Source organism: Gallus gallus, chromosome 3 (assembly GCF_016699485.2).
Source record: "Gallus gallus isolate bGalGal1 chromosome 3, bGalGal1.mat.broiler.GRCg7b, whole genome shotgun sequence".
Taxonomy (NCBI): domain Eukaryota; kingdom Metazoa; phylum Chordata; class Aves; order Galliformes; family Phasianidae; genus Gallus; species Gallus gallus.
Genome location: NC_052534.1, coordinates 34,496,080 through 34,522,349, shown reverse-complemented (window position 1 = coordinate 34,522,349; position 26,270 = coordinate 34,496,080). Strand labels below are relative to the sequence as shown.

The following is a 26,270-nucleotide window of genomic DNA, read 5'->3' as shown; positions in this document are numbered from 1 at the left end:
GACACGTCTTGGCAAATGGCAAGAGCCTTAAGTTTGCAGGTAAAATGCCACAGAAAGGAAATGAACAGATAAGCTCAACTGAAAACATGAGAAGGTGTTTGTTTTAATGTTCTGTTCGTGACTGTTCAAAGTAGGGCAAAGCACTGCTTGAAAATCATACTAAAGAAAGATTTAAAAATCTGACACGGGGTTTCTCTGTATTTTCCTTTTAAAAAATTACCCTTGGGCAGGAATTCAGTGGTCTGCAGTCAGTCAAAAAGGCCAGTCTGCTCCAGAAGTGCTCCTTCCTGGAATACAGCTTTTAAATGGACACATTCACAAACCGTTACTAAGAGTATCAAAACTGGTAGAGGAGACTTCACCCCTCTGCGATCATAATTCCTTCCCTTATCCAGAAAGCAGGTCCATTTAAAAGGAGGTGTAAAGGAGCATGACATTGCTCTTCCAACACACCTCACCCCTGATCTGCAAGCTTTCAGAGGAGGGTTCATCCCCTGTGCCCATTCAGTCCATGGCCTCCAGCTGTGGGTGCCAACAGTGAGAACAAGTAGAGCCAAGTGGGATGACAGCTTCTGTGCTGTGCTCCTTGGCCCACTAGAAGCTGGATGGTGAGACAGCAATAAAGATGTCTTTGTCAACCCTTGAGCCTAGATCCCTAGCAAAACACCAGCAACAAATGACTGAATCCTGTACGTTTGTGCTCGTATTCATAGCAATGACCTGAGGAAGAAGAGGTGGCTCTGAACAGGCAGTACACACCTCTGACTGGTACAGCAGAGCATCTCTGATGTGGTCTAAACTCAGGGCGTGTGATCCCTGCCTAGTCCTCCTCTGTGAGGTGGGAGTCACACACAGCAGAGCTAGCAACAGTAATATTATTTGTTCAAATATCACTGGCCATAGTTGCAGAACTTCTGTTAGTGAATGGTTGATGGACCAGCCAGAGCTGTGTTGAGCATGTTCACAACTTTTTGGCTTATTTTTACTTCTGGCTGCTAATGATTTAGGGTCATGATTTTCATCTTGTGCCTAATTTATGAGCTGTTTGAGCTGACGGTTTCCTATTTGCCATTCGCCCCTCGTGGTATTCAGCCGATCACCTAAACCACACACTAATCCTTCTGTTTTCCTTTGGATGGGTGAAACTCGTCAAAGAGAACAGTAAACAAGGAAATACTGACGTGACCATATAAACAGTCGTGTTTTTATGTGCAGACGGACATTACAAAGAATAACTAACCTCTCCAACAATAGGCAACCATTGCTTCCCTAAGCAAAATGCATAAGAGACAGCCTGGAAAGAGAAATCAGATGGAATTTAAACAAATAATCACCAAATCTGTTTTTTGACCTTCTCTATTTATTGGCACCCTCACCTTTTGCTCATGTTGGAATCTTTTTGGAGATAATATTCATGTGTGTTCTTATTGCTAATGTGAGATTTCCTGACGAATTCTCATAGCACTCACACGGGAGGGGGGAGAGGTTCACATTAAAAATCCTAACTAGTTATTAGGTTATTATTTTGATCTGTAATGTGTGCTCTTACTAGCCAAAAATCAAATGAACTTTAGACAAGGTTCTGACCGACATGCAATAATGAGACCTGACATTTGAAAGTTATTAAGTAGTTTAATTTTAAAGGTGAGCCATCTCATGAAACACACGTAACTTCCTCCCATGCTTAGAGCTGCATCGGCACTCAAGTCCTTCACCAGAACAGGAACAATCTTTTTTATTTTTTTTTTTGAAGGTGAATCCCCACCTCTCCCCAGATAGCCTGCAAAAAAAGAACATATAACAATTTTGTTGTAATTTAACTTTTCTTGCCCTCATTGGTAACAAGAAAGGGAGGAGTGCGGGGGGGGGGAAGGTGCCAGCCATTAGACTGCGTATTTGACATCCTGCCTTGATTCATTTAAGGAAGACTGCAAGAACATAAGATTGCAAGAAAGATTGTTACAAAGAACTGCGAAAAGATGACTCTTGGAAGAGATTGCACAGGAAAGAATGTTATAAATCACATGCAGAGACTGCGTATAGACTGCAGGGAAATATGGAAAGAAGAGAAAAGATACCTTTTTCCTATATACAGAAAAGATGGGTTTAAAAAACGAAGCAAGGGACATGGGGACACTGCTGTTTTGAATGTTTCATTATGTTTGGTTAGATTTTGTGTAGTAGTATGCGTCACTCCACCAATATATTATACATAGGGAAAATATTCCATGCAGTGGCATTTTGCATGGAGCATAGCAAAGAGAAAAATCTCAAAAGATATACGCTTTTGAATTTTGTTTTAAATTTCCATTTGTTATTATTAGCACTGGAATACTGTGGATCCTGCTGTAATCAGGAGTGGTTTTGCCGTGCACTGTCCCCAGTGCCTGGCCGGCTGCTCGGAGGCTGCTCTGTGCGCTGAGAAACACTCAGCAGGGAAACAGGGTCATGTTGGGAATCAGCACAGCCAGCTGTGACCCAGCTCTGCCCAGCAGCCAGCATTACCGAGAGGGCCCATTTGTAGGCACGGGAAGAGTCCTGGTCCCCGAGCACCATCGCCTATATTACCGTATGCGCACTCTAGCAGGGTGCCAACAAGCTTCTTACGCTCACTGGCCTCCTCCAGCCCCATCCCACCTGATGTCTCCAGGACACCGAGTCCTCGCATCCCTCCTGATGCAGCAGGAATGCTGCTTCTCAAGAAATCCATCTACCCCAAGTCCCTATCTCAGGATGACTGCATGCAGCCTTACCTTGTCTAGCCAGACAGGTAGGGAGGTGCAGGCACCGGGGCCTGGGGGCCAGAAAGTCTCCTTCCAAAACGCGAGAAGTCGTGTTGTGTTTTGAAGGCTTAATTTGGTCACTGGGCAGCCCCCTCAGCCATCTGTGCTGAGCAGTATCAGCCCTGACTGGCTGGGCAGAGGTACTGGGTTGCCCCCCGCCTCGCTCGCTGCTGCGCAGCCTGACACCTCCGATTAGCCTCCTGCATCCCCCTCTCCCCGCACCCCTTTGGGAGAGGCGGTTCCCATCAGGGCGCCCAAACCCAGGCAGAATGATGGCCAGACAGGGTCTGAGCAGCGGCCTCTCTAGCTCAGTGCAGGAGACGTGCAAACAGCTTCCCTGCTGCATCCTCCCAGCCTCCAAGGTCTACAGATAGTGGTCGCAGAGGATTGTGTTCACGGCCGCAGCTCGGCACCCACTGATTCTCCAGCTTCAAAGATTTTCTTTCAATCTTGGGGTTGGAAGTGACTCCAAAACTGCACTGAACCTCAGCTTCCAGAAACACCAGCGAGAAGCAATTTTTGTCACACACAAGTTTTTGGACGTATGTTCAATGCTAGACTGTCACGTCTTTAAAATGATCTCCCTTGGAGGAGGGAAACCAAGCACGGGAATGCCTAGGTGGTCTGAAAAACCTTCGGCGCTATTTTGATACTAACGGCAGCATTGCATTTCGTTCTGGGAGGAATATTCATGGCTGAGCTCTAAGCCTCTGATTTATAATGGAAATACTGATAGATCCAGATCCATTTGCAGATGCTATTATAATGTTTCATCCTGGGGAGGGGAGGGGGAAGGGAAGCAGCCTCCTTCCCTTTTCATTTTAAATATCGGCACACTTTGATACTGGTTTCATGAAGCATTTGGATGGGTCCTTATTCACAAATGAATAAAAATGAGTAAAGTCCTCAGAATCAAAGGTAAGCCAAAACTGGCACCCATAAGCACAAGGCAACCCAGAGAGCCCATCTGCAGCCAAACCATGCAGCAGACCCAGACACAGCTTAAAGGCTGGCAACAAGACCGCCTGCAGAATCTGCCAAGGAGCCAGATGCTGTTGCTTCCCAAGCTTGGCATGAGGGTTCCTGATTGCCATCCAACAAAGAGGAAAAAGAGGAATGATATAATGTGGTGGGATAAAACACATCCCACCTCAACCTCCTTTATTGCTCATTGAAAAAAAATTGTGGAAGAAAGTATTGGAAACGTATCATTGTTTTCAGAAATACATACATTAGCCACAACAATGGCCTTGCCAAATGGGAGAAGTAGTAGCTATTTAAATGTATGTGCCATTTGAAAAAAAATTAAATCTTCATATGCTGTGTTTTGGGTATGGATGTCTTTGTGTCTTTTGTTAACTGTTACAGTGATAACCACTAAAATGAATACAAGTGTGGCAAAAAAAGCTTCCAGTTTTTTACAGCAATATTTCAAAATCCTCTGTCTCGGCACAGCTGTCTAGATCAGATAGATCACAGTGATGGCTATTGAATGTAAAGAAGCCAGGTTTGTAAAAGAAGGTGCACAGAAAGAAAAATAAAAATAAAAAAAAATAAAAAGGAACCTGAATAAGAGAAAGACATTATGAAACAAAACATTTCTAACAAGACATTATACAGATAAGAGCACTGCTTTTCCACAGAGTTACGCAGTTCTGTGTTCATGTACCAATTCCATTGGCATTGCACCCAGGGGAAGCTGGAGTAACACTGTGAGGAATTTGGACCAGGCAGTACAAAAAGAAGTCGAGCTGTGCACTTACTTGAAGATCTATAAAGAGATGGGAGCATCATCCTGCACAGCAGTGTAAAGGAGGAGGCAAAATAAATAGCAAAGTGGGTGTCAAATGGCCTGTTGAAGGAAGGTAAAAAAAATAGAAAGCAGTAAAAAGTGGTGTCAAAGAAGAAATAAGAAACTCGTAGTAGAGTTATCTGAATAATGACAACTGTTATCATTATTCTTGTCATCATCCTCATCATCACTGGCATCATCATATAGTATTTTGGAAAACATACATTCCACAAATGGTATGTCAGGGCAGCATGAATGTGTTTGCAAATTGAAGTCAAATTATCTAGAGAACTGTAGCTGAAACCAACACATCAGAAGTTGGTGGACAAATCCATTGAATTATTTCCAATGCTAGCTGTTTTAGCACAGCCAGAAGAGTGAGATGCGTATTACAAAAGGGGCTTCCTGTAAAATCAAGAACAAGGGACCTCTTTAACTTGATGTACGATGGTTAGAGCAGCCATTGAGGACACGGAGACACAGCTCCAGCTGAACCTGCAGATGAGTGCACAGGGCATTGTCTGAAGGGGGCTGTGGTGCAGCTTCACATCTCTTCTGCTCACAGGAGAATGTTGAATGTCAGCGTGAGCTCTCCATGCCAGAAGGCTGCCCTAGCTGCTGAGATACTGGCTTAGAGGAGCACTTTGAGCTGCTCCGTGATTCCAACTTCTAGTTGGAATACACTTGATTCTCATTACTAATTTTATTGTAATTATTTTGGCTTAGGAATTTGTTTGATTTTCTTCACCTGAATCAAACCACTTTTAGACTTTACTTGTTAATTCTAATCTGGTTTTGGTCAGTCTAAGTCTATGTTACTTTTCTATCACATTCAATTATTCATACTTCCAGTGCACACAGTCGCATAGTCCTTCCTACAATGTTTTCAACAGATCAAGTTGAAAATACTTGGTGTAATACGAGGTATGTAAATGTTTGTTGTAATGCAAGAATATAGAATAGTGAAAAGTATATTGTAAAGTGTTACATAGAAATAAGGCTATAGAAAAGAAATAAGGTTGTTATTGTTTCATCTCCCTAAGTTTCAAAGAGATATTTATACTTACAAAGTGCTGGATGTGATAAATCTATTAGATGTGTAAAATCCCCCCTGTTGAGAATTTCAGTGACAGCCACACTTATGTACTGGAAAGTGAAGAAAAGGGATACCGTGAGAAGGTGTAGCAGAAATGGCTTCTCTCACCTTTGCAAACCACAGATAAATGTTTCCCTTTCTAGAAATGGACATTTAAGACCAGTAATAAGGAAAGGTTTGGTCTGAATGGCCACTTATGGGTTGTCATAGCTGACCGCTCTAGAACATGTAACCTAGAAAGCATGTGTTACAACGCATTTGTGTCTTGCTCATTATAAGTCTCTTCTTAGGGGACAACATTGCCTGTTGCAGCAATATTATATCTTGATGTCATATCATGCAATGAATTACAGAAAACATAGGCACTAATGAGCTCTAAAGAATAGCCTGAGATTTTCTATTCTTGAATCTCGCTTTGTTGTATTGTAATGTGGCTGAACATTCACCACTGGAGGTAGTATTTTCCATGATGCTTTGCTGTCTCTGGCTGATAATTACAGTTCTTATTTTACTAAGTTCTAGAAAAATCTCCCTTCCTAAAATGAGCCATCTTCTCTTGAGAAGTGAATTCTTACGGTTGGTGGACTGACTGAGAACTCCTCTTCTGCAAGGGAAGGAGTAGGTCAGAAAAGCCACTTCCCTGAGATTTGACCATAGGATGGACCACCAGCCGCACACAGCCAACTCCAACCACGCTACAGCCTTGAAGTGGCCAGGCTGGTCGTGTCCTGCAGAGACAGGCTGAGGGCCAGCACCTCAGTCCTCTGTGCACATCTGAGGAGATGATGCCTTGAATTGCTGCGCTGCTGTCCTGCCCCTTGCCTTGACCCTTGCCCTGGCTGCTGTGGCAGCGCTGCCATGATGCCAAGAGGATGCCTCTGCCCCATAACGTGTCCGGTGCTGGTGTGGATCCATCCACCAAGGACCTCTTGGTTGGCAGGGCACCGCTGGCTGGCAGAGCACTGGCAGCTGCCCAGATCCCTGCTGGTGGGCAGCAGCTGCAGCCGATGGGGCTGGCACCAAGCAACAGGGCACCCTGAGGCGTCCCATCCCCATGAGCAGGCTCTGGGTTATTAATGGGCTCCCTGGAAGCCATGCTGGAGCCCAGGCCAAGGCAGCCAGCCAGCCCAGTATCCCATGAGGATTGCTCAGCTCTCCTCTCTCACCTCTTGTGCTCCATCCAGTGGTGATGAGCCACCTCAGAGCCTGCAGGCATTGGCAATGAAGATGGGGGCTTGGGGCAGACCCAGGTGCCCCCAGAGGTGCACAAGGACCCATTTGGTCACTGTCACCTCCATGGAGGATGGCTGACCAGGACCTACCACCACCTCCACTGAGCTGAGGCCTGAGCCCAGGGTGCCAGTACCTGTGGTGGTCACCATGGAGGGAACCACTTGATCCTATCTGATTGCTAGGGAATTTCTTTTTTACTTCTTCTTCGTCTTCTTCTTCTTCTTTTTCTTTCACATTAACATCTCTTTTTTCATTGCTAAAATCCCCAAATCTGAAATCTTCCCATAATTTATGAATTTCTCAAGGTAGAAACACACTGTCCTGACAGCAGGAGGGACCCAGCAGTGAAAAATGAGGCTCTGACACTCCCCCTCCCCATTCCATCCTCTCTTACCTGAGATGTTTCAGATAAAAATAAACAAGAGCAAGTGCTTCCACTTCCTGGGAGCGGAGCCGGCAGGGCTGCAGCTCACTGAAGGAGAGCAGCTCAGACCTGAAAAGCTTTCTTCTCTGTTGGGATCACAGCTTGAGCGTAGGCTTGTTGTGTCGGAATGGGCCTACTGTACCCAAACATCTGAGCTTTCTCCAGCTCCGAGAGGAACATTTTATACTCATTATACATGCAGCAGAATTTCAAAATATGTCCCTGGGACCAGAATGCAGGAGGAGGACATTAAAGGTTAGAAGATAGTAGAGGGAAAAGCAAAAGGAATGAGTAATCTGGAGTTGCCTGATAACCATTTGAGGCTTAGCTAGAATGAACCGTAACAAGCTATCGTGAAAGGGAGAGATGTTCTCCTTGACGTATTGTTAACAAAGAGAGGATTTTATTGCTTTGGGTACCTTTTAAAAGTAAAAAGCAAAGGATCAGCTCCACATCCCAGGTTTCAAAATGTTATGATCTAAGCGCAGAATTCATCACTGCCACCACTAAGAGATCATACATCCTGGAGTGTCATGAGCCATCCGTGATTTGTGTCATTGCAGAGGATGATAAATCACTGCTAAAGACATAACAAGCAGCATCATCACTGCAACACAATAGATCATGATGCATCAAGATCTTTGCTAAAATATTATTTACAGTTAGCAGGGGCTTGGAATGGCAAAGCAGAAGCTGATATTAATCTTACTGGTATTGTGCCTTTGTGCACACCAACAGCACTGTCCTGGGAAAAATGGGATCCGTATCTTTCATAGATGCAATAAACACTGGTTGTATACACTGTGTCTGAAAGGGACTAAGTATACGTATTTCTGTGGTGGAAAGAAACAATGGAGAGAGCAAGTGAAGCCCCATCTTTCAGACCTTTGGGAGCTCAGTGATTATGCTGTTTAGAAGCCATTTGTAAATGCAGGCATGTAATTGTCCCTGTGCCTTACTGCAACAGTAAGATAGAGTTTAGTCTTAGAGCTTGGGAGGAAAAGGGACTAAATGGCATTCAGAAAGGCCGTGAAGGTCCAGAAAAGTCTCCGAATTTCCTCCAGCTCTCCTAACATACTTCATGTGCATCGGCTGAAACAAATCACCTTAGTTTTACTCCCGGCACTGCTCTGGGAATCACTTGAAGAAAGGTAAATAAAAAAATAAAGGGACAGGGGTGGTAAATAGAAAACAATACTGCTGACAAAATTTAAGTTTGGGTTTTTATTTGTTGTTGTTGTTTGCTTTGTTTGGTTTTGTTTTACTTTAAAAACAAAATTAAAAGATGAAATAAAAAAGAAAAGCCCACAAAAACATCAAAACCAGACAAATTGAAATTCTGAAAATTGCTACCATCTATTTTTATAAGAGGATATCTGGAAACATATCTTTGCTCTGTCAATCCAAACAAGTGTTTCTGAGACACTGGGGACTGTGAATTATTTCTCTTTCCTATGCAGGACATTGCTGATTTAGGTCACATCAACAGGACTAACAGTTCCATTTAAAGAAACGCTGAGATGGATAGAAAGTTTAAAAAAGAGGCTTCCTGTTAGAAGGAAATCTGCATTTCCAAGTTGCTGATGACCTTTCTGACAACAACAACAAAAAAAAGCCTTAATGCCTCACCACAGTCTTCCCAGCTCCAGCATTACCATGTCGATGCAGGAATATCATCCACCTCCCGCCACTCTAAAGACAAAAGGCACAAGGAAAGTGCTGTTCGGTCTTATATCAGTTACTCATCCTGTGTTTGCCTCATGATGTGAAGCTGAGCCCTCCCACAGACTTTAATTGAGTTAAATCATTGCCAGAGCCTTCCAGGCTGCCTCTCGCTCACCCTTGAGTTCGTGCATTTCTGATGAGGCATGTGAGCGGGGCTGCACTCCCAGGACATCCGGGAAGCCAGCCACCTGCCTAGGGGCTCCAGATATTTCCATCAACTCTATTTCACTCCAACATTTTCTTCCCGTTTAGATGATCATCAGAGTTGGGGAGGGGAATAGGGAGGATCTGCGAGCAATTTACTGGAATATGTACAGGCATTCCCCAGATTTTCCATCCTCCTCCTTAATTGGATATTATCCCTCATTAATGACTCTGTCAGAGCCTGTACAGTACTAATTGTCTGTGGTTTCTCTCCCTTTCTCTCTCCTCTCCCCTCCCAGTGATTCGTCTTTTGTTCAAGCTCATGAAGTTTAATTTCTGTTCCCCTCACCGTGATGGGAAGCACATCCAACTTTTGTTCCGGCAAAGCACTCAGAGCGTGGCATTACCTCCCAGGACTGGTTCTGTAGGATCAGGGGAAGCCCCAAGGCTTCTGCCTACTGCATTGTCAGTCACCAAAGAACAGCTATGCCGGTAGTCACGGCCCCACAAGACTCCTTCACTTCTCAGGCAGGTGAGAGTGCAGGAGAGCCATAAGTCTGTGTCACCCCTGTTTCTCTTGAGGGGCTTGTGTTCCTTCCCAGCAAAGCAGCTAATCCCAGAACAAACAAACAAACAAACAAAACTTAATTTAAGCGCCTATTAATCAAGGGCTGACATGAACAATGAATGGTTTTGAATGGCTGAGTTATTTTGCATTGTCGCCTGCCGCAGTAAGCTTTCTGCTGCTCTTTGGCCTTCTTCTGGCTGGGTGTCTTGCTACTAGGACATTTTAGGTCAGTTTATTTAAAGCACAAAGATTGGTGAGGCTTCCACTGGTATTAGCAAGCCCTGTGATGCAATGTTGGTTGCCTATGGTCAGCACAGAGATGCACAGTTACATGGAGAATAAGCATGTCTTTTAACCCTTGCCACGTATGGAAACCTTGTTTTCCAACAAATGTCATGTGACGGGAGGTTGCTTTTTCAGGAAGCAACAGCAAATTATTAGCTCAACATGTTTCAGTCCCCAGGTCATCCCAGGACACCAGCAAACAGGCACGGCCTCTCATGCTCCCACTGGCTGTGCTGCTGGGCCTTCCTCAGAGAGTCCCATGGCTGTCTCCAACCTCCTCTTCACCTCTCCAACACCAACTTGCCATCCATTCACCCCTGGTCCCCAGAGGGACGTGTCCTTCCTGCACACTGGGGCTGCTTCAGACAACTGGATCAGGAGAGTGAGTGCTTCATGGTTCCATCCTGAGAAATATAGGACAGCAGAGACTATGTGACAGTTAGAGACTTTGCTGTAAGGTTTGACCCATTTTTGTCCTCTAAAAGCAATATAACATCTGTTCTCAGTATCCCTGCATGCCATCTAAGAAATACCTCTGAAGGAGCACTAATTCATGCCCTGTCCACTTTCAAATTGTATTATTGCAGCTCTTACTTTATATAGGCTTCAGGATAGTTCTTTTATTAACTAAAACATACAGAGAAGATTATCCTGGGGAACAGTTCTGTAGTGAAATGAACCTATGGCAGTTAAATCTCAGATGTCTCTGACTGTCCTCCAAAGCCTGCTGTGAGTAAATTCCAGTTGCTCCACGTTGAGGCCACTTCTGGGAGGCCCTTGGAGGTGGCAGGAGAAAGAGCTTGGAAGGCACCTCCCCACAGCTGCGAGGAAGGCGCAGGCCTTGTAGGCTCCATGGGCTGTGGGAAGTAGAGGCCAAGGAGATCCCAGAAGCTGCACCTCCCAGGCTTCCCATACTTCAGTTTCACAGCCTGGAAATGATGAGCAGAAATCACTTCCCAGAGTACACACTTCAGCTGGGTGCAGTCAAGGGGGAAAGGACTCTGCTCAGATGCCTTTCATGCCTTGGATGGAGAGAGAGAAGTCCTGCTGCCCCATGGAGGCTCTGCAGGCCCTCCATTTTGGCTCAAGGTTCAGGGAGACCTGGTGGGCTCTGAGGGGTGCTGGCTGCTGCTGAAAGTTTTCTCCAGCTCCTGACTGAGATGTTCTTGTTCTGCAGATATTCTCTGCCAGTAAATATTCCTCTAATCTGAGAGCCATCAAAAATGCTGGCTCCACTTATTTTAGAGTCCATCTTTGACCTTTACTGCTGTGAAATACGTCTACTGATATTCCACCAGAGGCTATAAAACATCTGGTTTGACTGTGCACCAAATAGATGGAATTTTCTATCCATTTCAGCCTGTGGCATTGACCCTAAATAGCAATTTATCTGCAGTACTTCTGAGTCCCTTGGCACCTGTGGAGCCCATGATGCCGGGAACAGCATCCATGTGCCAAGCAAAACCAGCGTGCATCTGGGGAAATTGAGAAATCTTGATTTTGAGGGAAGACTTTACATAGGTCTCACATAGCATGATATACAGCATTCGGGCAGGGCAAGGAGGCCGAAGGATGCTGGTTCCAACTGAGAACTGCAGGTATACATGTGGATGACAAAGCGACATATGGTGTGCCCTTAAGTGCACCCATTCTGCACCCAGCATCACTGCTGGGTGGCAAAGTAGTCAGAAAAGGCAGGAAAAATGTGGACAGTAAGGCAGGGTGGCAGCCAGCTCAGCTGTGCACTCACACATCGTCAGGCAGGCTGTGAAACACCCACACGCCATGCCTTGGCGTGGGGTGGCACCAATGTCTGCCGGGGAGAGGAGCAGTGCCTTGCCCAACACCCTTCATTTCTGGCTCTGTCCCTTCCTCTGTCCCTCCATCACAGCCTGCAGGGATACTGGCTGGTGAGATGGAGAGGGCTGGTCATCATTTCAAGGTAATTTCCTAGGACAGCAAACAAGGCTTGACTTTGTGTTCCTTTTGGTGGGCCGCCGGGAAGGTCAGCTTCCCAGAGGCATTTCTGATGGTGGCATCCATACTGGCAAGGCATTGCGATATCTCCGATTGCACATCTAATTCATTGTGTTCTCTGCTACAGATGAATAGACAAAAGACCTTCCAAGCGGGAGGGGGGCTGCTTCACCAGAATTGGGATTTTTCACTGTCAGCCAAGCAGAGGATCCAAACTCCAACAATGAGCTCCCTGCTCCAGTCGAAATACATTTATAACCTCTCCAAGCAGAGCTTTGGCAGGGCGATACAAACTGTGAGCTCCACAAGCTAATGACCTTGAAAGTATCCATTTATCTTGGCCTTTCCCCCCAGCTTGAGATGCCACAGAAAGTGTGAGGCTTTCTTTCTTCTCCTCTCCTTTTATTTTTTTTCCCCTTTATGAGCAGGAGGGACAAATACTCTGCAAATGCAGATGACATAGGAACAGTTTGGTTTCACCTCTTTGGCTGGAGCTCAGGGCTGAAATCCCAGTGGAATTCCAGCATTCCAGTGACTGTCCCTCCTGTCCCCTGTCCGAGTACACCAGGAGAGACACTGCTGGTGAAAGGACACCACTGCACTGCCTCGCTTACCTCGCTGGTCCACACTGCTTGCTCATTCACTGGTCTTTCTAGGTAAACAATATTTATAGCCACAAAACCCAATATACGAACCCGTTGTTCATACCCACCAAAGGCAGCTCCTATCTTCCTGTGCTGTGACAACCTGAACTGCATTAAAATCCAGGAAGCACGTTAAAAGTGTCCCTCGAACAAATGGAGTTGGTGCACAGTAAATGGTATTTCCTCAGGGAGAGCAGTGACTCCCTGGAGAGTTTTACTTTTCAAAGTCAGTGTCTGTTTTCTATGTCTTGCCACTGTATAGAAACCACTAGCTGGCACAGCAGGGTGCTCCCTTTCTTAAGGGATATACGACTTGGGTGTAAAATAATCCCTTTTCATTTCCTTTGGCACTCAGAACAGACAGCTGAAAGTGAAAAGGAAAGTCACACAAAGCAGCTGACGGACATGGGCAGAAGCTGCTACTAAGAAACATCTTTCCACTTCCAGAAAGAAAATCAGATTTGCCAAGATGTTTTCTGACTGCTGCACGTTTTCGTCCTCATGCAGATGTGGTGGAGCGGCTCCCTCTATTTGCAGCTCTCCCCATCTGGCTGCTGCTCCGCAGATGCTCCCGCACCGGCGGCCTGGGACCTGGCGCTCACCTTTGATCCCAGCCAGCACTGAGGGCTGTGGGCTGGGACCAGCATTTGGGCTCCAGAGAGGATCCGCTGGCTGCTGCCTTTGAAGCTGTAGAAGTAAGCACCAGCTCATGTTTCCATTTTAGGCATACATGTAATGTACATCTTTGCTTACTGGACACTCTGGGATGCAATCCAGCCTCAGGAATTCTTGGCTTCCCGCTGGGCTTTGATGACTTTATAAGAGGTGGTTTTGCACCAAAGAGGTCCACAGTAGTCATCTCCTGACAGCTTGCCAGCAGGATGGAGGCCTGCACGGTGGTTTGGAGAATGGAATTTTCCCTCCAAAGGCACACCAGCAAGGTGGGTGCTGTGCTCCCTGTGCACGGATGCTGCAGACCCCACCCAGCGCCATCACGGGAGATGTGGCTGCAGCATCACACACACACACAAGGCTCGGTGTGACTGTGCACCAAAAGTGATGGCTGTCCTGTGGCTCCACAGGCCAGATCCGTGGTTTTTGGCAGTATGGAGAGACTGAGCGAGTTTCTGGTACATCTCTTTTCCATCCCCTCTAGAGCTCTGTTTGCAGGGGAACATTCAGTGAGACCAACTCCATAGCCTGCCCTGCTCCTTGGGCTCTCCAGCTCTGCAACACACCTCACGGAGGTGGATCTGCCACCTGTAAACACTTTGGATAGAGCTCTGCTGGCTGCCATAGGCAGGCATTAGGTCTGAGTGAGCAACTGGAAGTTGATCAGCATTCAGCACAGCACTGCAGCGGACCGCTCGCTCAATGAGATCGCATTCAGTGTGAATACAGCTATCAGAGCCTGGCTGCTTCCAAACACCTTTATGACACACGGGTTCAATTATTTCTTTATAAACAAAAATTCCTTTGCAGAAAAGGAAATGTCACAGCCTTTTCAAAGCTTCTTAACACAGTCAATAAGAAACCAGCTCTGATTTACATAACAGTGATATACATACGTATGTATACGTGCGTATACATTTGCATGAAAAGCATTTGCAGAGCATTCTAAAAATAGGAGACATTTCAGGAGGTTTCTTGGGCAAATACATCTTCACTTTCTTTTCTGTTCTATTACTTCCCTCAAAATTAATTGTTTAAATTAAAATCCAGTCCTTCCATCCCATCCGTTGTGCAGCACGGGGAGCCACAGACTTCCCACAGACACCTCACACTAATTCACTCCCTTGCAGGCACAACCATGCTCACCCAGGGCTATGGGGATGGGGATAAGCAGAGCAGTTCTCCTAAACTGAGAGTCACCTCACAGTCTGGAGGCCAGTTTTTCTCAAGGGAAGGTAGAAAAGCCGTAATACTTCCCTTTGCAACACTACTTATTTTCACATGCAAATGTCTGAATGTTTGACATACAAAAGTGGGAAAAGGGAGGAGGTTAGAGACCAGCTCTTGTGAACCTTACACTCCAAATACTTGAAAAGATGCTGAGCTTAAAGCCCAGGCATAGCCCTGCTGACATGGAGGAACAACTCCTGTGCTTCATGCTAAGAGTGGGCTTAACTGCTCCTCTGGTCAGGGTCCCTGTTAGCAGACTAAGATCTAATTTATTCTTAGTTTCAGCTGCCCAAAATTATATAAAGAAAATCAATTTATGAGTAAAAAAATTAGGTTAAAATTTGTCTTGGGATAGAATGGGAGAGCATACCACAAAAACACCTTTTGTTGTTGGATGCTGCTGCCTCTGTTTACGTGTTTGTGCACTGTCACAGCTCTTTGTCCTCTTGAAATGCCTCTGCTTCAACCTCTTCTCATTCAGAACAGTCCTCCTATTTGCTTCTGCAAAACAGCCTCTCAGCAGAAGGTGCTCCTATGCCAGTGAGATAATACTGCACACAAGAATCCCTCAGTTTCTAAGGCAAATCCTGGGAGCTAAAATCTAAGCAAACTCATAGATAAAACCAATGTCCACAAGTTAAACCCGCACCTATGCCCATGAGTAACCACATACTGGTACCTTTGCAACTCTCTTTCTTCTCCCTTCCCTTCTCTTTGTGCTGTTCAGACCTTGACCCTGCCAGTAGCTCAGCCAAGAGCCCGCTGACTCCAGAATAGCTTAGGTGTGCTCTCCACATCCCACTTTTTAATGAGTTTTACATGGGAGTATCCCCTGGCATAGCTAGGCCACAGGGCTTAGCCAAAGGCCTGGAGGCTTGGGGATGGCTTTGGCTAAGCGCTCAAAAGCTGGTAACATCCAACGCAGTGTCAAAGAGACACCCATGCTTCTACAGTGCTTGATGTGAAAGAATGCACAATTCACAGCAAACACATGGTACACCCCAATCTCTAGCAGCAGCCACTCCTTTTATCAGACATATGGTTTCATCTGCCTACAAGGAAAGTAGGGAAAAGCAGCATGGACAGAGGCATGCTTGGAGATGACCGAAGCTTGTTTGAAGCCAGTACTTCAAACAAGCACCTCTCAGCATCTCTCACTGGGGTCTGGTTGTCCCATGCAAGGAGAATTATGAAGAAAAAAGTTTAAATTTTATTAAGCATAGGTATTTTTTTCTGTCAATCTTACTTTTTTCTTTTTTTTTTTTTCTTTTTTTTTTTTTTGACAATTGGCTGTAGTAGTTCTGAAATGCAACGTAAAGTAGAGGGTTTGTAGAATCACTGGTAGGACAGCGTCGATGTGGCAAGCCAAAAGTTTGAAGAGAAACCCATGCATACAGGCTCCTAAATATGGATCTACGTGGTTATTTTCAGCCAGAGTCTTGCACATTCATAGCTCTGGGTTAGAGAAACACCAGCCCCAGGTGAAATGCATTTGGACGCTCTCCACCACCCGATGGGAAGGAAGACCCCTGCCACACAATCATCTGTATGACCTACTTGCTGCTAAGGAATTGTCCAGGACTCATATAACAACTCCAAACTCAAGCACATTCTTCGAGCTGTGTGAGGAAGCTTGCACATTGCCTGACCACATTATATCTGCCTCTAGGCAGTGTTATCACTCCTTCCCTTCCATATGCTTAAGCAGAATTTTTACAAAAATAAATGAAATACATATGTACATTATGCAAAGAGTGTTCTTGAGCCGTGCTATATTTGGTTTTGCATGATACGTATCCAGCGTGTAGACCATTGGCACTCGGTTTTTAACTGTTAGAGATAAGCAGAGTCACAGTAAGCTACAAAAGAGTGTAAAATATGCGGGGCCTGATCCTCCGGCTGACGGAGGCCCCTTTACATCACGCTGGCACTGCACTGGAGCCTAAAAGCAAGTGCACATGTGACTGGAATCCACTCTGAGGCCCTTTCATACTGCCAAAAGAGCTTAAAGTTGCCTGCATTCAAATGAGACTCAGAGGCCTGTAACACAAGCTGGTAGCCATAATTAAAAGGTTCGTTAACAGAGCTGCCCCTCTGCCTCCGGAGGAGTGGAAGCGCTCACCCAGGGGTGGGAGCACTCACCCGGGGCAGCCACAGTGCTTGAGCCTGGTGGGTGCCACCACAATGGGGACATGAGGACAGGCAAAGGGCGACAGCACGTGAGGAGGAGCTCCCACCCGGCCCCTGCACAACCCAGGACATGCACTGCCTGTGTGTCCCTGCTCAGGGCTGTCCAGGGCTGCAGCAAACAGCAGGGAGTGATGCATGTGCGGGTGCCCAGGGACCAGACACAGCTGGGAGAAGGAGGGGAATGAGAGCTCCCGGCCCAGGATTCTCACACAGAGCAGCCCGTGGCTCTTTCCTGCAATAAAAGAAAGTTCGCTTACATTTAAAATGCTGGGGGGAAGGATTTTTTTTTTTTTCCAAACTCAAAGTCACATGGCCAGACTATTTTAAACATTCCTGGCTATTCCCCCATGCACCAGCTCCCTTGGCTGGCACCGGGGTATTCTCGAAGCTCGGTTAGGAGAGTAAACTCTGCATGTATAATTTATCCATTGTAAAGGATGCAAAATCTACTGGGAACAGGAGGGGATAAGAAAGAGTGAAGACACTTGTGGATGCCAAGAATTCCAAGTGCCAGACCTTGCTAGCTCTCTTCCAAAATGGAGGGTCCTGCACGGCTTGCGTTCTGCTTGAGCTGAACCCAGCCGTGCCTGCTGTGTTGAGATTTGGCAGCCGGCAGCTCCCCATTGTTGCCATCTCGCATGAAGGCGGCGGTGCCAAGGCTCCGGCTGCACCCCTCACCGCGCCACTCCTGCCGTATCAGGCCGCTTGGGCTGTGCCGGGCAGTGCAGGGGACACGAGCCTCAGGCGAGCCCCACCCGGCCCCGCTCATTGCCATGACAGATTGCCACTATGAAATAACAGAAACGTGACGAACAATTGGGATGGGGGGAAACGTGAAATTTTATTCATAATCCTTCCCACTGGGCGAGCCAGAAGGGCCTTGCCAAAGCCGGCAGTAACGCTAAGCACCCTGGGCGCAGTCCTGTGTGGTGCTGGGGCTGCTGCCCGCTGGCTGCAGGGCTCGGCCTGGCTGCTCTGGCTGCACGCTGCAGCCCAGCTCCCCGTCTCCTGTAGGGCGGGAGCACTTCTGCTCCCCATCAGTAGGGACCTTATCCCGGGGTGCCCAAAGGTAAAAGGGCGGGATTTCATACCTTAGCAAGGCAGTGGGGTCGCTTTAGGAAGCAAGACATGCCAGTGGCATGAAGCCCAGGGTCCTGTAGCCTGGGTTGGCTTCTTTGGGATCCAACACAGCCACTGAGCAAATGGTTATCTGATGGTTTTTCAGCCTCGTTCAGCCCTGGGTTTGAACTAGGTTTTGCAAAACATGAGCATTTTAATAGTCAGGGCTGAGCTCCAAGCACTGTCCCTCTGCTCTGGCTGGATCTCAGCAGGACATCCCTGCAGAGGGGGATGCATCAAGGGAGCCAGCCCAAATGCATCCCAACACCATCCAGAGCCAAAACTGGTCCCAAGCGCCCACCCCTGCCCATCCCTTCACACACCTCTGAACAGCCCCTCCTTGCAAGCACCAGAAGGACTTGGCGAGTGGCATGAGGACACTCTAGGTCCTCAGCAGCCACTGCAGGGAGGCCCCCAGTGCTGACACTGGTTGGAAACCAGAGCTGCACCTCGTGTCAGGGGCAGGTCGCAGGGGAAGTTCCCAGGGGCCATAGTGTCAACTGCCCCATGCCATCACGTCCTTTTCATGCCCATTGGCCATGCCGCTTATGTCTGAGGAGAGCGGTGCACTCTGGGCAAAAGGGCAGGGAAAGCAGCGGGGAATGAACACACCAGTTTCCCTTTTCCCATGCCTCCTTGAAAGCAGAGGCCTGAAAGCAGGTGCTGCTGTTGGCACCAAGCTCCTGTTGCCAGGCCAGCCCAGGTATGCAGGGAGCCCAGCCTGTGGCAGGCCCCGCCATCTTGATTTTTCGGCCAGGTGGAAGAGGTCCTTCCCTGCAAAGCCTCCCTCCTCCTTAACATGCTGGGCCATGGATTGGTGACAGAAAAGGATCTTCTCACTACCTCAGGGAGATCCGTGGAAGATTTAGTACCTCACTGGAGTGCAGTGGAGATCATCTCCTCTCAATAGAGAGGTGTACTCTCTTTTGACCCACACTCTTCAGATGAGCAGCTGAAGCTCAGGTGTTCAGTAAGGCACATCATCCAGTGCTTTCTGCCCATCTGTGCTCCCAGAGCCAGGGACAAGGTGATGGCATGAAGAGATGTTGATGGATGCCATGGGAGCTTCTTATTACCTCTACTTTGGAAAAACCAGAGGAAACTTTCTACCTTGCAATTTGTAGGTCTCTGGCAATGCTGCACACAAGCAATTGGCTGTGCTTTCCTGTCCAAGCCTTTCCTACAAACACCAACATACTTCGCTGCTCTCCCAGCCTGGTTTCCAACTGCCCTCACTACACCAGGCTGCCCAAGGTGTTCCCTCCACATCCTCAGGCTGCACTTGGCCATGTACTCCTCCAAGCAAGGGAGGGAGCAGTCAGGAAGGGAAGGAAGGACAAGGCAAGGCAAGGCAACACAACACAGCACAATCCAAATCAACCAGAGGCAACACAAGGCAAGGAAAACGAGAACACCATCTCCGACCTGACAGAGTTACAGGGTTTGATGGGAATGGGCAGCATGTGAACATCTCAGGCTGAGCAGGGTGAATTATGGCTAGAATTATGGACAAAGGCTCAACTTGGCACCGGGACATCTCCCACTGTACCTACGGCTCAGTAATCCTGCACACGGGGACAATCCTGCAGGGAGCATAGTGGGGGAATGGCTAAGGAAAGATGATTTAATCTAATGGTTAGGAGCTAGCTAACCTAAATAAAGTTTCTTTGTAATTTCTATTAGTATTTAATAAAAATTAGACTCTTTAAAGAAAGAAGTAATAAGTGGTAAAATTACAAATGAGACCAGCCCAGAAAAACACACATTTGCTCACTTGCTTGTTAGAAGGCAACTGAGTGGGTTTTTGTGCAGAAAAAGGATAACAAATGTCACTGAAGGCCTGCAGGCCTTCGACAGCACTGTCACCCCACATGGTGCTAGGAACCAAGCATCCTCCTCACTGCCATCTTCCTGGAACACGTGTGCTGTGGGCTTATTCCCAAACACACAGAAGGAGCATTTACTGATAGTGAGGCCTTTGTGTGTAATGCTTGGCTGGTGGCTTATGACTTCCACTTAGTGACACACCGTTATTCAGGTCTCTGCTATTAATGATGCTTTGAAAAACCCCCTTAGTTGCCTTTAACTGTACCTTCATAAAGTAATAAGCCAACATTTTTTTATTTTACCAATTCTGCCCCTAAACAGCACCTTGTCTGCCTTCCCTCTCTGTTGCAGGTACACGTGTATCCATGTGACCCAAACACTGAGGCGTGCACCCTCCCAGACGCACATGGACAAAATGGAAATGCAAGAACTGGGAACTAAGCCAGGGAGCCCCTTTTCTTCCTGACCATTCCTGAAGGCACTGGTAGTCTTCTGATGGTCAGGGCAGACCCTGTAGTGACAAGCCCCCTACGAGTGGACCTCCAACACCCTTTATATGGATTTGTACGTGCATATGTGTAGCCATACTCCACATACAATCCACACAAACATGGATTCCTTTGCAAATATATACGTGTAACTTATGTTAGTTTTGCTCCCTTCTGGTCAGGTTGAGTGTTGCCCTTCCAGCCTTTTAGTTTGGGGATTGAGGCATTTAAGAAAATATCTGTTAGTTTTCCCCAGTCAACCCTCTCAAGTCCCCAGTGTTTTCCCACAGATGTACCCATTGCACAGGATCTCTGTGCTCTGTTTCTGCTATTGCTTTGCAGTCAGACAGCAAGGAGATTTTTCCTCCGTTCTCCGGATGGAAAACTACCATCCCCAGTCTTCTCTGCAGCACTCCCCACATTACCTTTGCTTTTTTCATTTTTTTTCAATACTTGCCTCAGTCATTTCACATGTTCCAAACGTGAGTCCACCAGCGCCCATGTCACCGCTCCGTCAGCTTGGTGCATCCTTCTCCCATTGTCACACAGAGCGCAATTTTCACCTGTTATTGACAATTCAATATTGGGAGATTCTAATTCCAAAGATTTTGATTTTTCAGTGAAAAAGTGAAAATGAATCTCGGCGGGACTGCAGCAGGAATGTTGTAAATAAGCTGGTCACGTTGAGGTGGAAGGGGAAGAAGGAAACAGGGAGGAGGAGATATACAGAGCAAAGGGGAGATGCACGCATAGCCAGCCCTTACAGGAAGGCACTTAAATAATTCAGGTGAGAAGCACGACCAGTGGCACAGATGCAGTTCTCTGCACAGTCCAACAGAAAACAGCACTGCTCGCACCACCCCATCTGTTACTTCAGTGCTGCTGTGCCTGCAGCTCAGCTCGCACCACCCATGGGTTCCGACCCCCAGATTTTGGAGTAATGCTACAACATAGCTGAAAGCCCTTGTTGGTGTCATCCTTATTAAATCAACCAGCACTTTCTCCTAAGGGTTAATTGGATAGGTAAAACAGTGAAAAAGTGATGTTTAAAAAGAAGAGTCCAATAACCAAAGTTAAATATGGATCTATTCTCCCTATTATTTCTGATAAAATAGTCTACATTAAATATTAATGGGCCACTTTTTGGTCTTCCGTGCAGCTGGAAATTTCACAACATGAAGGGCATCATGCTAGTCCTTAGTTACGAAGGACATTGACAGTTGCCCATGCCTTGGGTAAGGAGAGACACAACACCTCCGTGTGTCCCATTGCAGCTGGCAAGGCTTTGGGTGGATGTTCATATCCTGGAAACAGAAGTCTTCACTGATGCTGGTTCTGGAGACATGCTGATTTGCCTCCCAGGGTTAACATTCTGCTGGAGACCTGCTTCCTACCTGTACCAAAATCTGAAGTCTCTCGTCTTCTCACGGACAAGCAGCCATCAGCATGTGCCCAGAAGGATTAAAACACAGCTGCCTATATTTCTCCTCTCCCTCCTGTAGATCCCTTTGCCTCCAATAGCTCTGCACAACCTTACCCCACCACCCCTCCACCCCTCCACCCCTCCTTCCTTCCATCTCACCACCTCGTGATGCCTTCACCCCTCCATCCCACCACCTCTCCATCCCACCACCCCTCCATGCACCCCTCTGCACCCCTCCACCACTCCATCCCGGCACGCGGTGTCACCTGGGCAGCGGCTCCCACGGGCGCCTCCCCTGGGCTCCCATCCAAGCCCGCTCTCTGCCGCTTGCAGATTCTTTCTGCATCACGTCTCTGAGATATGGCCTTCCTTACCCATCTGTACAGCTAAAACTCTTGTCAAGACTCTCAGCGTTTCACATCTCAATTACTGCAAAATCCTTCTCCCTGCTTGGCAAAGGCAGCCTCAGCCAGCGCTTCCTCTCCCATCTCCCTGCCCAGCCACCACCTTACCCGCCAACCACAGCTTTGAGCCATTTATGCACCAAAGGATCACGCACAAACACCTCCTAGCAGCTATATTTCTGCCATCCCTTGCTGGCGGTCGCAGAGCAGTGGTGAAGATGTGGATGCGATTTTACAGGTCCCCCCTTATCGCCGCTGTTAGGAGCTGGCGATCGCACCATAAAGCTGAGATAAAACACTGCAGCTGGGGCCAAGCCCTGCCATAGTGTGGCACTGCCCTTCCCACGGCTCTGTACGTGCTATTCTCTTCCTCCCTTGTCCTCTCTTCACAGAGCTGCTCTTCTCCTTCCTTCCCCTCCTGCTGCTTCTCCCTTCCCCTTCATCTCCTCTCCGCAGCACGAGGAAGCCCGGAGCTGGCTCCTGCATTTCTCTCCCATTTATCCTCAGGTCTGCACAGCTTTTACTTTCTGTTTTCTACCCCGAAGATGACAGCAAACTGAGAGTTTAAACAAATTTGGCTTAAGGTGCTTTAATGAAAAATTAACGGTTTTAATACTGGCTTAACCATCAAAAGGAGGACATTAATGTTTAATATTTAAACAACACGTCTTCACAATAATTCCACCACATTTCACATAGAGGATTCGCAGCAAACGCCTGGGGTGAGGCAATAAAAAAACCCAACAGTAACACCATTTGCTGGCTTAACTCCTTATTGACTGCCATCCCCTGTCTACACCACATTCTTTTACAAAGAGAATTGAGATGTTCTCAGTGTGCCCTCCTTTCCTCTGCCACAGTAAAAGGTAAGAATGCTGGGCTTCAGGCTGTAGCCCTGACTCCTTAAGACTTATCAAGATCAGGGATATGGAAAGCTTCAAAGAATGAAAAATGGCTCCAGCACCTGTACATTTCGGAAGTCTCCCCAGATTCCTGCACTAAAGTCACCATGTGCCTTGCAGCCAGTCCAGAGGGGGCCGAGGTGCCCAGCACGGCACCAGGAACACACAGAAGTGGGTTTGGGGCAGGTGCTGCTGGTGGCAGCCCCACGAGCAGCCATGGGCCAGCTCCCTCCATGCTTTGATTTCAGCCGATGGCCAACATCTCCATGAGTCCATTAGTTATGAATTACCCCTAAGCAGACGGTTCTCCAGATCCCTGCAAACTCTCACTGATGTTCTGATGGAACACAAACAACTAGAAAACACCTCACCCGGGAGGAAATACTGATTACACGTTATTGCCTGAACTGGATTCAACACCCTTTTACATGTAAGATGAGAATGGTTTTCTAAACGGTGAGGAAGTTCAATTTGAGACAGGAGTCTCACTTAAGTAAATCTCGGCCTATAAAAGAGTATGATCCAGCTGGATGGCAAGAAAACAAATCACATGCATCCCAATACAGAGGAAAGAAACTACAATGCTTCCAGATGTGTACTGCAGGAAAATAATTAAGTAGTGGCCCTGGCAGTAAACATCACAGTTGAAGTGGATAAATAAGAAAGCTTTGTTGATGTGAACCCAGAAATAAAGCAGAGGAGGAAAGCGCTTAAAAATAAAAAGTCATCAAAGAAGTTGTGTGCCTGCCTTGATCGTGCTTCCAGAAGGTTTCTGGGTCCTGTGTCCGTGTAGTTTTCCTGCATTCAAGACTGAATTCTGTAGCGCAACAAACACACAGGAAAAGATGGACAGCTGAAGCAGGAAGCAGGCAGGGCTCCTCAGACCAAGACACAGAACACTGCCTGAAAATCCAGATTGCAGTGTCTCTGTGCTCTTTGCACGGCACACACACGAGCAGTAAAATACACCAGCACTGAAAGAACTGGGGTGAGGCATTCTCAGCCACAGACTGGGATTGCCGCAGGCACCGGCTGCTCCACTGCCCCATACACCACGGGGTCATGTGCTGGGTGCTTTGATTACAGAGGCAGAACAGGCTGTTAGGATCAAGCGTGTTCTTTTAAGAGCTACCATGTCCAGGCAGTTGTGGAATATGACTGATGGAGGTCAGTGTTAATTTTAATTGGCGTTCTTTCTGGAGCAGGCTCGGAGGACTGTTTGGATGGAGCCTGAGACCTTCCAGGATTCACAAAGTCCCGATGTCTCCACACCGCCACAGCCCTCTTACTTACTAGTGGCCACCACGCAACCTCAGTCCTGCGAGGCTGCAAACGGCTCGAAGAGTGCAAAGTCACATAGCAAATCTGCAGCCTACTGTAGGGAACTGCTTTAGCAGTGGGGTTGGACTAGGTCATCTCCAGAGGTCCCTTCCAACCCCTACAGTTCTGTGATTCTGTGATTGAGAAGTACCCTCCAGCTCAAGCCCTCAGTGCTTACTTAACCACCCTTAAGCTTTCCACAAACTAAGAGTACCCTTTCCTTTTTTTTCTCCATACAAATTACCATGCACACAGCTCCAGAGGGAGCAGATTTTCCTCCGCAGTCAGGCTGATACCCCTAGGATGGGGCCACTTCTAGGGGGATGAGGAGGAGCAGTACTCAGACTGCAACCAAGCAGAGGGCATGTCGTCCTGTTGCTGTGCAGTTGCGCACAGTGCAGCACAGAGGGGCCTGCTCCACTGCTGTGACTCCTGGCTGCTGCCACCATGCAAATGACAAGTAGGATGAACACATTTTTCAAGGGGAATTGGTGGTACACAAGCCCCATCTGTATTATGGCTAATTCCACTTTCCTCAGCTATCATTTTTTCCCCCTCAGCAGTCGCTTCCCCATCGGAGAGCCCTGTAGTAAGTGGAAAGCCCCACCCTGGGGAGCTCAGCAGAGCAATGCTGGGACACGGTGCTCGAACAGCAGCTTTAAATCTACCTCAGATTCCCACTGGCCTGAACTGCATTCAGCAGAAGCGTAACAAGTGCAAGATAAAGCCGTTTAACTGAGCTTTCTCAGTTGTTTCCACAAATGTTCGCTGGTGGCAGGACTAGGACAGGATGCTGCTGCTTCCCCGCAGGGGCAGGTGATACCTGCTAGCTTAGGATGGCTTCCATTAGCATACCGGGCCAGGAAAACGTCAAGCAAGAGGGGAGAGCAGGAATGGCCTTAAATGCACTCACTGAACCACTCCGGTGGGGAAAGCGCTGACTTCATTCAGTCGCTTGTCACAGCTTTTTGTATTGGTGCCATACACAAATATGCACTTACAGCCTGTTTTGCACAGAGCCACAACCCCTCCCCATTAGGGAGCGGACCCCGACTCGGTGTCAGTCGGCACCGCGAGTAAACAAGATTTAATCCAAGGACTTCTCACCACGTTATAACTTTTCAAAGAGCTTCACATGAAAGCCTACATTGTTCCCAAGTGCTAGACATTTTCCTTCTCTAAAGTTTCTAACACGGAACTTCTGCTGGGTTTTGGATTCAGGTCTTGTCGGTTCCTGGCTGCCAAAATGACTTTTGTGAAGCAGATACAACTTGGAATCGATCTGGTGCAACCTTTACAGCCAGCTCCTACGCCTGGGAAGTTTCTGAAACAAAACCCCGAGTCTCTGGAAAGAAAAGGAAAAAAGAAAAAGAAAAAGAAAAAGGAACAAACCCCGCACTCCCGATTGTCGCCCTGTTCTCAGGTGGCTGTTACAGTTTTGGTTGATCGGAGCCCTACAGCCGGCTGGCAAAGGGACGTCCCCTTTCAAAGTGGCCCTTGCGTTTGCTCTTTGTCCCTTCCGAGGCGCAGCGTCTCCAAGCGCCGAAGGCAGTCGCTAACAAAGCAACAAAGCGGCCGGCCAGGAAACCGGGCAGATGTGGAGCCCCTCTGCTGACCTGCGCTTTCAGCAGACCTCTTCATTTACTCAAGCCAGGAAATCTGGGCGTGCAGTTTCAGAGCCGGCTTTTAAAATGATAGCATATAGAGTACGGCACTTAAAAAACAGAGGGAACGCCCGAACGGCCTCCGCGCTGACTTGCTGCAAGGAGAGGCCTCCCGAGCCCCGCTACACAGGTGCAGTCGCCCGGCCCCGGCCCCGGCCCGCCCCGGGCCGCTCTCCAGCTGCGGGCCGCCCGGCCAGGCCGGCGCAGGGCGGCCGCCGCCTTCTCGCCCCGGCGCCGGAGCAACGGCGGGCGGTGAGGGACCCCTAGCGTCCGAGCCGCCCGAGCCCGGCTCCCATCGCCGGGGCTGCGGCACCCTCTGCTGCTCGCCCGCCGCATGCCCGGCCCCGCCGCGGCTGGGCG

The 26,270-nt window shown here is 47.8% G+C and overlaps 1 long non-coding RNA gene across 1 annotated transcript; it reads right to left on the bottom strand.

The window, feature by feature from the left end:
- Nucleotides 1-1,612: 1,612 nt before the first annotated feature.
- LOC121110494 lies at nucleotides 1,613-26,111 on the bottom strand. The gene is made up of 4 exons (XR_005859001.2): nucleotides 21,887-26,111; nucleotides 5,643-20,760; nucleotides 4,547-4,635; nucleotides 1,613-1,780 (listed from the first exon to the last, which is right to left on the bottom strand). It is a non-coding gene; the product is annotated as an uncharacterized LOC121110494 (long non-coding RNA).
- Nucleotides 26,112-26,270: the final 159 nt, after the last annotated feature.